Below are 10,096 nucleotides of genomic sequence, written 5' to 3'. Positions count from 1 at the left end.
AAGGGTACCTACATTAGAAAAACAGAGCAAGACCAAATAAATAACCTAATGGTGCATCTCAAAGTCCTAGAAAAACAGGAACAAATCAAACCTCAAACCAATAGAAGGAAAGAAATAATAAAAATCAGAGCAGAAATTAACAAAATTGAAATTAAAAATACAAAAATCATTGAAACAGAGTTGCTTCCTTGGAAAGATAAACAAAATTTATAAACTCTTAGCCACATTTACCAACAGACCCAAACTAATAAAATTGGAGATAAAAAGTATGAATTTACAACATACGGGCCAGGGATTTAGCTCAGTGGTTTCACCGCCTGCTGCACAAGTGCAAGGACCTGAGTTCGATCCCTGGTACCAAAAAAAAACAAAAACAAAAACAAACAAAAACCCCCAAACAAACAAAAAATACAACATACACCACTGAAATCCAGAGAATCATCAGAAATTATTTTCCAAATTTATATAATAACAATTTGGAGAATCTAGAAAAATGAATAAATTCCTAGACACATATGACCAATGTAAATTGAACCAAGAAGATATACAAACATTCTAAACACAAAGATAAATCTAAATGTATTGTATACCTAAAATGTACAAATAAAAGAATTTTACAAGAAAAAATTCTAAACAGTTCAATAACAAGCAATGAGATTGAAGCAATAATTAAAACTCTACCAACTAAGAAACACCAGGACCAGATGGATTTGCTGCCAAATTTGACCAGACCTTTAGAGAAAAACCAATGCTCCTCAAACTTTTCTATAAAATAGAAAGGGAAGGAATGCTTCCAAACTCATTCTATGAAGCCAGCATTTAACTGATACTGAAACCAGATAAGGGGTCAATGATAAAAGGAAAATTACAGCTTCCCAAGGGAGACATGATTGTGGGTTGGGGCAGGGGACTTCTGCTCAGTCCATTTCTGCTTCTGACTCACCACTGTTCATTTTTACCAATGAATGCATTGTTCAGGAAGCCTCACCTCTGCCACAGCCTTTAAAGATTTCAGAAAGACACCCATGGAACCAGAGGTGGGCATTTACTGAATTAAAATTACCCTCACTAGCTGCAATGTGAAATATCAGGAGAAGATGCTCAAAGTAAAAGAATCTCAAAGTACAGGGGTATGTTTGCATGCCTACTAAGACCTTGAGAATCATCACAATAAAACACTTCATGGTGAAAGTTCTAAGACATGAGATTGTTTCCTGATGAGAATTCACATGTGATTTATTCACTTGCACAATCCTTCTGAGATTGTTAAGCAGATTACTTTCATCAGTATTGAACTAGGAGGGGAGGTTGATGTCACCACTATAGTTGCCTGAAGCAAGTGTTTTAATAAATTATCAGTTGTTGAAAAAAGAAAAACTACAGCCCAGTATCCTTGATGAATATAAATACAAAAGTCTTCAATAAGACCTTGCCAACAGAATTAAATAATCTTTTAGAAGATTGTGACCATGAACAAGTTGGTTTCATTCCAGGATGCAAGGATGGTTCAACATACATAAATCAGTAAATAACACACCACATGAAGAAAATCAAGGATAAAAGTCACATAGATGTAGAAAAAGATTATGACAAAATATAGAATTCCTTCATGATAAATGCCCTGATGAAAATAGACATAGAAGGATCTTCAAACTGATAGTCACGTGTGACAAAACCACAAGTCCCAAACTGAAAGCATTCCCTGTAAAATCAGAAACAAGACAATGGTGTCCACTATCACCATTCCTGTTCGATATAGTATGTGAAACTTTATCCATAGCAATCAGGCAAGAGAAAGAAATAAAAGGATTACAATCACAAAAAGAATAAGTAAAATTATCCATATTTGCTGATGACATGATCCTTTACATGGAAGACCTAAAACACTCCACCTGAAGACTTTTAGAACTTGTAAACAAATTCAGCAAAGTGGCAGACTATAAAATCAACAAACAAAAATCAATAGCATTCCCATACATCCAATAATGAACTCACTGAAAAAGAAATCAGAAAGTCAATTCCATTTATGATAGCTTCCCCAAAATTTAAATACCTAACAATCAACCTAACCAAGGCAGTAAATGACCTCTATGATGAAAATCACAGGACATTAAAGAATGAAATTAGAGGAGACATTAGAACATAGAAGGATATACATTTTTCACGGATCAAAAGAAATAATACTGTGAAAATGGCCATATTACTAAAAACTCTCTACAAGAGAGATTCAATACAATCCCTCTTAAAATATCAATAGCATTATCCACAAAACTATAAAAATCAACTCTGAATTTCCTATGGAATCACAAAAGACCTAGTATATCCAATACAAACCTGAGGGAAAAAAAACAGTACTAGGGGCATCATGATACCAGACTTCAAACCATACTACAAAGCCATAGTAACAAAAATAGTATGGTACTGATATAAAAATAGAAATATAAATCAATGAAGTAGAATAGAAAAGACAGAACAAACCCAAGTACTTATAGTCTCCTTATTTTTGACACAGAAGCAAAAACATATGCTAAAGAAAGGACAGTTTAACAAATGGTGCTGGGAAAATTGGATGTCCACATGTAGAAAATTGAAACTAAATAGCTATCTCTTACCCTGTACTCAAATCAAATCAAAATGGATCAAACACCTAGATATAAAACCAGAAATATTGAAATTGCTGGAAGACAACTTACAGAAAATACTTGAAAACATAGGCACAGGCAGGGGCTACCTAAATAGGACTTCATAAAGTACAGGAAATAAAATCAAGAATCAACAATCAGGACCACATGAAACAAAAAGCTACTACACAGCAAAGAAAATAATGAACTGGGTAAAAAGGCAACCCAATAAATGAAAGAAGATAAAGAACTCAAAAAATTACATCACATAAAACAATGAATCTAATTAAAAGAAGGCAAATGAACTAAATAGATACTTCTCAAAAGAAGGTGAATGTCCAAAAAGTATATCAAAAAACATCCAAAATCTCTAGTCATCAGAGAAATGCAAATTAAAACTACATCATGATTCTATCTCACCTCAGTCAGAATGGCAATGAGCAAGAATATAAAACCAAAAACACCTGAGGCACTTCATGCATACCAAACCAGCACTCGAAAAAATTCTAAACAATATCCTAGAAAAAGACAATGAGGGACACAAATACATGAAACCCAACAGAATGAAGCCATCAAACAAGGCAAGAAATTAAATGGAAAGGGGAGTAAAATAAATAAAAGAGCCAACAATAGGAAAATATAAGTCAATACATATCAGTCATAGCCATCAATATCAATGGCCTCAATTCACCAATCAAAAGAAATAGACTGGCAGAATGGATTAAGAAACAAGAGCTATCAATATGCTCTATACAAGAAACACATTTAATTTTTAAAAATTCATAGACTGAAAGTCAAATGATGGAAAACAATACTCCATGCAACAGGAACCCAGAAAAAAGCAAGGGTAGCTATCCTATTTGCAAATAAAGTTGACTTCAAACCAAAACTAATTAAGAGAGACAAAGAAGGCCATTATATCTTTGTAAAGGGAACAATAGAAGATGAAGAAATGACAATCATAAATATATATGCACCAAATACTAGTACATCCAAGTATATAAAACAAATATTAATGGACAAGAAAAATCAAATAAGTACTAATAGAATACTAGTGGGGAACCTCAATACGCCACTGGCACAAATAGAACAACTAGACAAAACAAGCAACAATGAAATACTAGAACGGAACCAAACTTTTGAACCAAACTTTTGAACAAATGGACTTAGATGTCTACAGTGTTTCAAACCACAAAAACCAGAACACACATTCTTCTCAGCTGCATAAGGGTAATGCTCCCAAACAGACAACATACTAGCTCATACAACATTCTTGTGTACATGCAAAATAACTATATTTATCCCGTGTATGTTGTCAGATCATAGTGCAATGAAATTGGAAATTAATAACAGAAGAGTCCACATAACTTCACAAACCATGGAAGTTGAATAACACCCTCCTGAAAAACCAATGAGTCACAGACAAAATTAAAGAAGAAATTAGACAGTTTCTACAATTAATTTATAATGTCAATACAGAATACCAGAATTTATGGGACACAATGAAAGGAGTCCAATGAGGAAAATTCACAGCAGTGAATGCCCACTTTAAGAAAACAGAGCAAGTTCAAATAAAAAACCTGGTGCTGAACATCAAGCTTCTAGAAAAAGAAGAACAAGACAAACCCCAAGCTCATACAAGGGAGGAAACTAATAAAGATCACAGCAGAAATCAATGCGATGGAAACTAAGAGAACGACACAAAAAATAACCAAATTGAAGAATTAGTTCTTGAAAGAGTAAGTAATGTTGAAAAACCCTTAGCCAATATTATCCAAAAACAGGAAAGAAAAGCCTAAAATCCATGCAATTGTGAATGAAAAGGGTGAAATTGCAATACATCCAGCAGAAATCAAAAGGACCATCAATACCTACTTTGAGAACCTGTACTCGAAGAACATGGAAAACAGAGGAAATGGACAGATTCCTAGATACTTATGAATTACCAAAGTTAAACCAAGAAGAAAAAAAAATTTTGAACAACCCAGTATTAATCAATGAAATTGAAAATGTAATTAAAATCTTACCAACACTTTCAGTTTCTCACACCAGAGAAACTATTAGGTATTTACACATGTGTGTCCTATTTATTTCACTTAAGAGTATGGCCTCAATGTGCATCCATTTAGCTATAAATAGCTCTAGTTTCCCCTTCTTTATGTCTGAGTAGTACTCCATTTTATAAAAAAAATCATCTTCATCCAGTCACCAGTTGATGGGCATTTGGGCTCTTTCCAAGATTTAGCTATTACCAACTGTGCTGCTATAAACATGAGTGTGCATATATCACTGTGGTATGATGCTTTTAATTCTTTTGGGAAGATACCCAGCAGAGGAATACCTGGGTCACATGGTACTTCTAATTCTAGTTCTTTGAGGAATCTCTACACTGTTTTCCACAGTGGTTCCACCAATCTACACTCCCACAAACTGTGAAGAAGGTTTTCTTTTCCCCACAGACCCACCAACATTTGTTATTGGTTGATTTCTTAATAGCAGCCATTCTTTCTGGAGTGGCATGGAATTTCACTGTTATTATTTATATATCTCTGTTGACCAGTAGTGTAAATGTATAATAAACAAGGTGAAATAGGAAGAAAAGGTCCAAAGGTGAAGGAAAAGGGAAGGTAGGAAGGGTAGGCTAAAGGGAAATGAAAAAATATGAGAAAAGGAAAAAACAAAGTCTTTGTAAATGAGAAGGAGTGAAGGGGTTGAAGGGAGGGCAGGGGAATAGAGAAAAATATAAGAGCCAAGATACATCATGTAAAGATAGATGAATGTTATCATATTGTATACCTAAAATGCACCAATAAACTTAATTTAAAAAAAGTTACCAACAAAGAAAAGTACAGGCCCTTATGGCTTTACTGCTGAATTCTACAAGAAATTTAATAAAGAGCTAATGCTACTACTTCTCAAACTCTTCAATGAAATTGAAAGAGAATCAATACTCTCAAATTCATTTCTGGAAGCAAGCATTACCTTGATCCCAAAAGCAGAGCAAGACCCAACCAAAAAAGAGAACTACAGGCCAATCTCCCTAATAGATGCAAAAATCCTGAATAAGATACTGGCAAACAGAATAAAGAAGATCATCAAGATCGTACACCCTCATCAAGTTGCCTCTCAGGGATTCAAGGATGGTTAAACATATGTAAATCAATAAATAATACACTATATTAATACAGTCAAGGACAAAAACCATATGATCAGCTCAATAGATATAGAAAAAGCACTTGACAAAATCCAACACCCATTCATGATAAAAAAATAACCTACAGAAAATTGGAATAGATGGTCTTTATCTCAATCTGATAAAATCCATATATGAAAAATTAATGGCCAACATCATACTAAATGGTCAAAAACTGAAATCTTTCACAATAAAATCAGGAGCAAGACAGGAATGTCTACTATCACCACTCCTGTTCAATATAGTCCTAGAAACACTAGCAACAGCAATCAGACAAGAGAAAGAAATAAAAGGAATACAGATAGGAAAAGAAGAATTTAAACTATCATTATTTTCAGATGACATGATACCCTATATAGAAGACCCAAAAATCTCTGTCAAAAGACTCCTGGACTTAATAACCAGATTCAGTAGAGTATCTGTATACAAGGTCAACATTCAGAAATCAATAGACTTCTTGTACACTAACAGATTCACTGAGAGACAAATTGGGGTATCAATTCTTTTCACAATACCATCCAAAAAATGAAATATTTAGGAATCAATCTAATAAAACAAGTAAAAGGCCACTACTTTGAAAACTACAGCACTCTGGAAAAAGAGATCAAAGAAGATACCAGAAAATGGAAAGACATCCCTTGTTCCTGGATAGGAAGAACCAATATAGTGAAAATGGTCATATTTCCAAAACTTCAATATATATACAATGAAATCCCAACAGTACATTTCACAGAACTAGAGAAAACATTCCAAAAACTCATTTGGAACCAGAAGAGACCTAGAATAGCAAAAGCAATTCTAGGCAACAGAGACATGACAGGATGTATCACAATCCCCAACTTGAAACTATACTACAAAGCTACTGTGAAAAAACCAGCATGGTACTGGCAAAGAAACAGACTTGAGGATTAGTGAAATAGATTGCAAGATGCAGAAAGACCTGAAGAAACACTCAGCCACCGCATCTTTGACAAAGGAGCCAACCATCCTCACTGAGGAAAGATAGCCTCTTTAATAAATGGTGTTGGTAAAACTGGATTTCAACCTACCACAGATTAAAAACTAGACCCATATCTTTCACCATGCACTAAATTAAAATAGAAGTGGATCAAATATCTAAATATTAAAACAGAAACATTAAACCTGCTGGAAGATATGTCAGGTAGAACTCTTGAAGACATTGGAAAAAAGACTTTATCAACAAAACCTCAGTCACATGGGAACTGGAACAAAGAATCAACAACTGGGATCTCATTTTATTAAAAGGCTTTTGCACAGCAGGAGAAACCACCAACAGAGTGAAGAAACAAAACACAGTGTGGGAAAAATTTTTATTAGCAGTTCCTCAGACAAAGGACTACTATTTGGAATATATAAAGAACTTTAAAAAATCAGACCCCTCAAATTTAAAGACCCAATCCAAAAATGGGCATCTGAAATGAATAGATCTTTCTCAGACAAAGAAATAGAAACAGCAAATAAACATATGAAAAAATGTTCAATGTCTCACAGATGGCTGTATGCAACTGCTTGAGGAGGACTGCATATCTGAATTTGAGTTTCCTAAAGGCCAAAGTGAAAAGAAAAAACAGCCATGGTTTTTTTTGGTTCCATTCTCAAGATAAAATTGAATCTGCTGTGAGAAGCACAGTTTATCTGTGGAGGCTGGAAAGTAGATTCTCCTAAAAGTCTGCATGAAGAGGGCACTGTGATGTAGCGGGCATTCTCCCAGACTGTGTTCCTACCGCAAAAATTGGAGAGCTGTTGTTATATGACTGTTTGTTATCGTGTCCCTCAGTGTAAATCCACTGCAAAAGCCCATTTGAACAAAACCAGAAGAAAATAAATACTTATGTCCTTCAAAAAAAAATGTTCAACATCCCTGGTCATTCGAGAGATGCAAATGAAAACAACACTGAGATTCTACCACACCCCAGAAAGAATGGCTGCTATCAAGAAATCAACCAACAACAAATTGTAGCAGGGATGTAGGGAGAAAGGAACCCTTCTCCACTGTTAGTGGGAGTTATGGACTAGTGCAACCACTGTGGAAATCATTGTGAAGATGCCTCAAAGAACTAGGATTAGAGGTTCCATTTGACTCAGCTATTCCCCTGCTGGGTATCTTCCCAAAAGCTTTAAAAGCATCATACCACAGTGATATATGTGCACCCATGTTCATAGTGGCACAGTTTATAATAGCTAAATCGTGGAAATAGCCCAATTGCCAATCAAGTGGAGACTGGATAAAGAAGACGTGTTTTTTTAATAAAAGGGAGTACTACTCAGCCACAAAGAATGAGAAACTAGAGGCATTTATAGCTAAATGGAGGCACATTGAGGCCATACTCTTAAGTGAAATAAATAGGACACACATGTGTAAATGCAGAATAGTTTCTCTGGTGTGAGAAACTGCAAGAGTAAATGAGGACTAAAATGTGTTATAGATAATGTAAAATAGGAAGAAAAGGTCCAAAAGGAAGAAGAAGTAAGGAGAGGGTTGGGAGAAAGGAAAGAAGATAAGGAAAAAATATGAGAAAAGAAGGAAAAAACTGAAACAAAGTTTTTGCAAATAGGGAGGGGTGGAGGGGTGAAAGGGAAAGAAGAATGGGAATGGGGAATAAACAAGAATTAAGATATATCATGTACAGGTACAAATTTCCAATGATGAATGTGATCATGATGTATATCTAAAATGTAGCAATAAACTTAGTGGAATAAAAAATAAAGCTGAGAGAATATCCATGCTCCCATTTGTGACTCCCAAGGCTGCAGTTGGGAAAAAAAAGAATATAAAACCAAACCAAACAGATCAAAATCAAAAAAGCAATGAAGGCTGGCAAGGATGAAGAGAAAAAGAAACCTTCTGTATTTTTGTTTGAGTGTAAACTAGTATAATCATTTTAGAATCAATATGGAGAATCATTAAAAGCACTACACATAGAAATACCATTTGTCCCAGCTATACCACTTATGGGCGTATTTTGAGAAGAATTAAAGACTGTATACTATAGTGATAAATGAATTCCCATGCTTGTAGCAGCACAATTCACAGTAGTTAACCTGTGGAAACTACCTAGATGCCCATCATCAGATGAGTGGATAAAGAATATGTGGTATATATGCATAATGGGATATTACTCAGCCATAAGAACAAAATCATGTAATTTGCAGAAAAATGGGTGGAACTAGAAATCATTACATTAAGTGAAATAAGCCAGACTCAAAAGTTCAATAAAGGGGCTCAGTGGTGCCACCACCTGCCTCCCAAGTGCAAAGTCCTGAATTTGATCCTCGGTACCAAAAAATAAAGTTAAATAAAGAATCACACCACAGTGATATGTGTGCACCCATGTTCATAGCAGCACAGTTTGTAATAGCTAAAGCTTGGAAGCAGCCCAAGTGCCCATCAATTGGAGACTGGATAAAGAAAATGTGGTTTTTCTATAAAATGGAATACTACTCAGTCATAAAGAATGAGAAACTAGAGACATTTATGGCTAAATGGATGCACATTGAGGCCATACTCTTAAGTGAAATAAGTAGAACATGCATGTGTAGATACCAAATAGTTTATTTGGTGTGAGAAACTGAAAGTGTAAATAAGGATCAAAATGTGTAATAGACAATGTGAAATATGAAGAAAAGGTCCAAAGAGGAAGGGAAATTGGGAGAAGTAGGGGAAAGGAAAGAAGGTCAAGGAATAAATATGAGACAAAGAAAAAATGAAACAAAGACTTTGTAAATAGGGAGGGGTGGAGGGGTTGAAGTGTGGGCAGGGGAATGGGGAAAAAAATAAGAACCAAGACATATCATGTAAAGGAACAAATTCCCAATGATGAATGTCATCATATTGTATACCTAAAATGTACCAATAAAATTAATGAAAAAAAGTTAAATATCATGTTTTCTCTTACAGAAAAAATCAAGGAAAGAAAGAAAAAAAGAAATGAAAGAAGGAAGGAAGGAAAGAAGGAAGGAAGGAAGAAGGAAAGAAGGAAGGAAGGAAGGAAGGAAGGAAGGAAAGGAGGGAGGGAGAGAGGAAGGAAACAAGAGCAAGAAACCAAGAGGCAGACTTCTGGAGACTGGGAAATGTGCTCAGTTAGAAGGGAGAGAAAAGGGAAGGTGAGGAGATAATGGGATTGAAATTGATTAATATATATTAAGTACATGTAGCAACTTCCTAAAGCAAACCCCATTATGTAATGTTAACCTGCACTAATAAAATATAATTTAAAAAATAGGCTATAGTCTACTTTGCTGGTAGACTCCCTTGCTTGCT

The 10,096-nt window shown here is 34.8% G+C and overlaps 1 pseudogene; it reads left to right on the top strand.

Moving 5' to 3' along the window:
- Window positions 1-965: 965 nt before the first annotated feature.
- Window positions 966-1,334, top strand: LOC101723972 (small ribosomal subunit protein uS10 pseudogene; annotated as a pseudogene).
- The last annotated feature ends 8,762 nt before the right edge of the window (window positions 1,335-10,096 follow it).

The sequence above is a fragment of the Heterocephalus glaber genome, unplaced genomic scaffold, assembly GCF_053883595.1.
Source record: "Heterocephalus glaber isolate CG9 unplaced genomic scaffold, H.glaber_assembly_v1.0 deba00001547, whole genome shotgun sequence".
NCBI classification, from domain to species: Eukaryota; Metazoa; Chordata; class Mammalia; order Rodentia; family Bathyergidae; genus Heterocephalus; species Heterocephalus glaber.
This window is presented reverse-complemented; position numbering and strand designations above follow the sequence as displayed.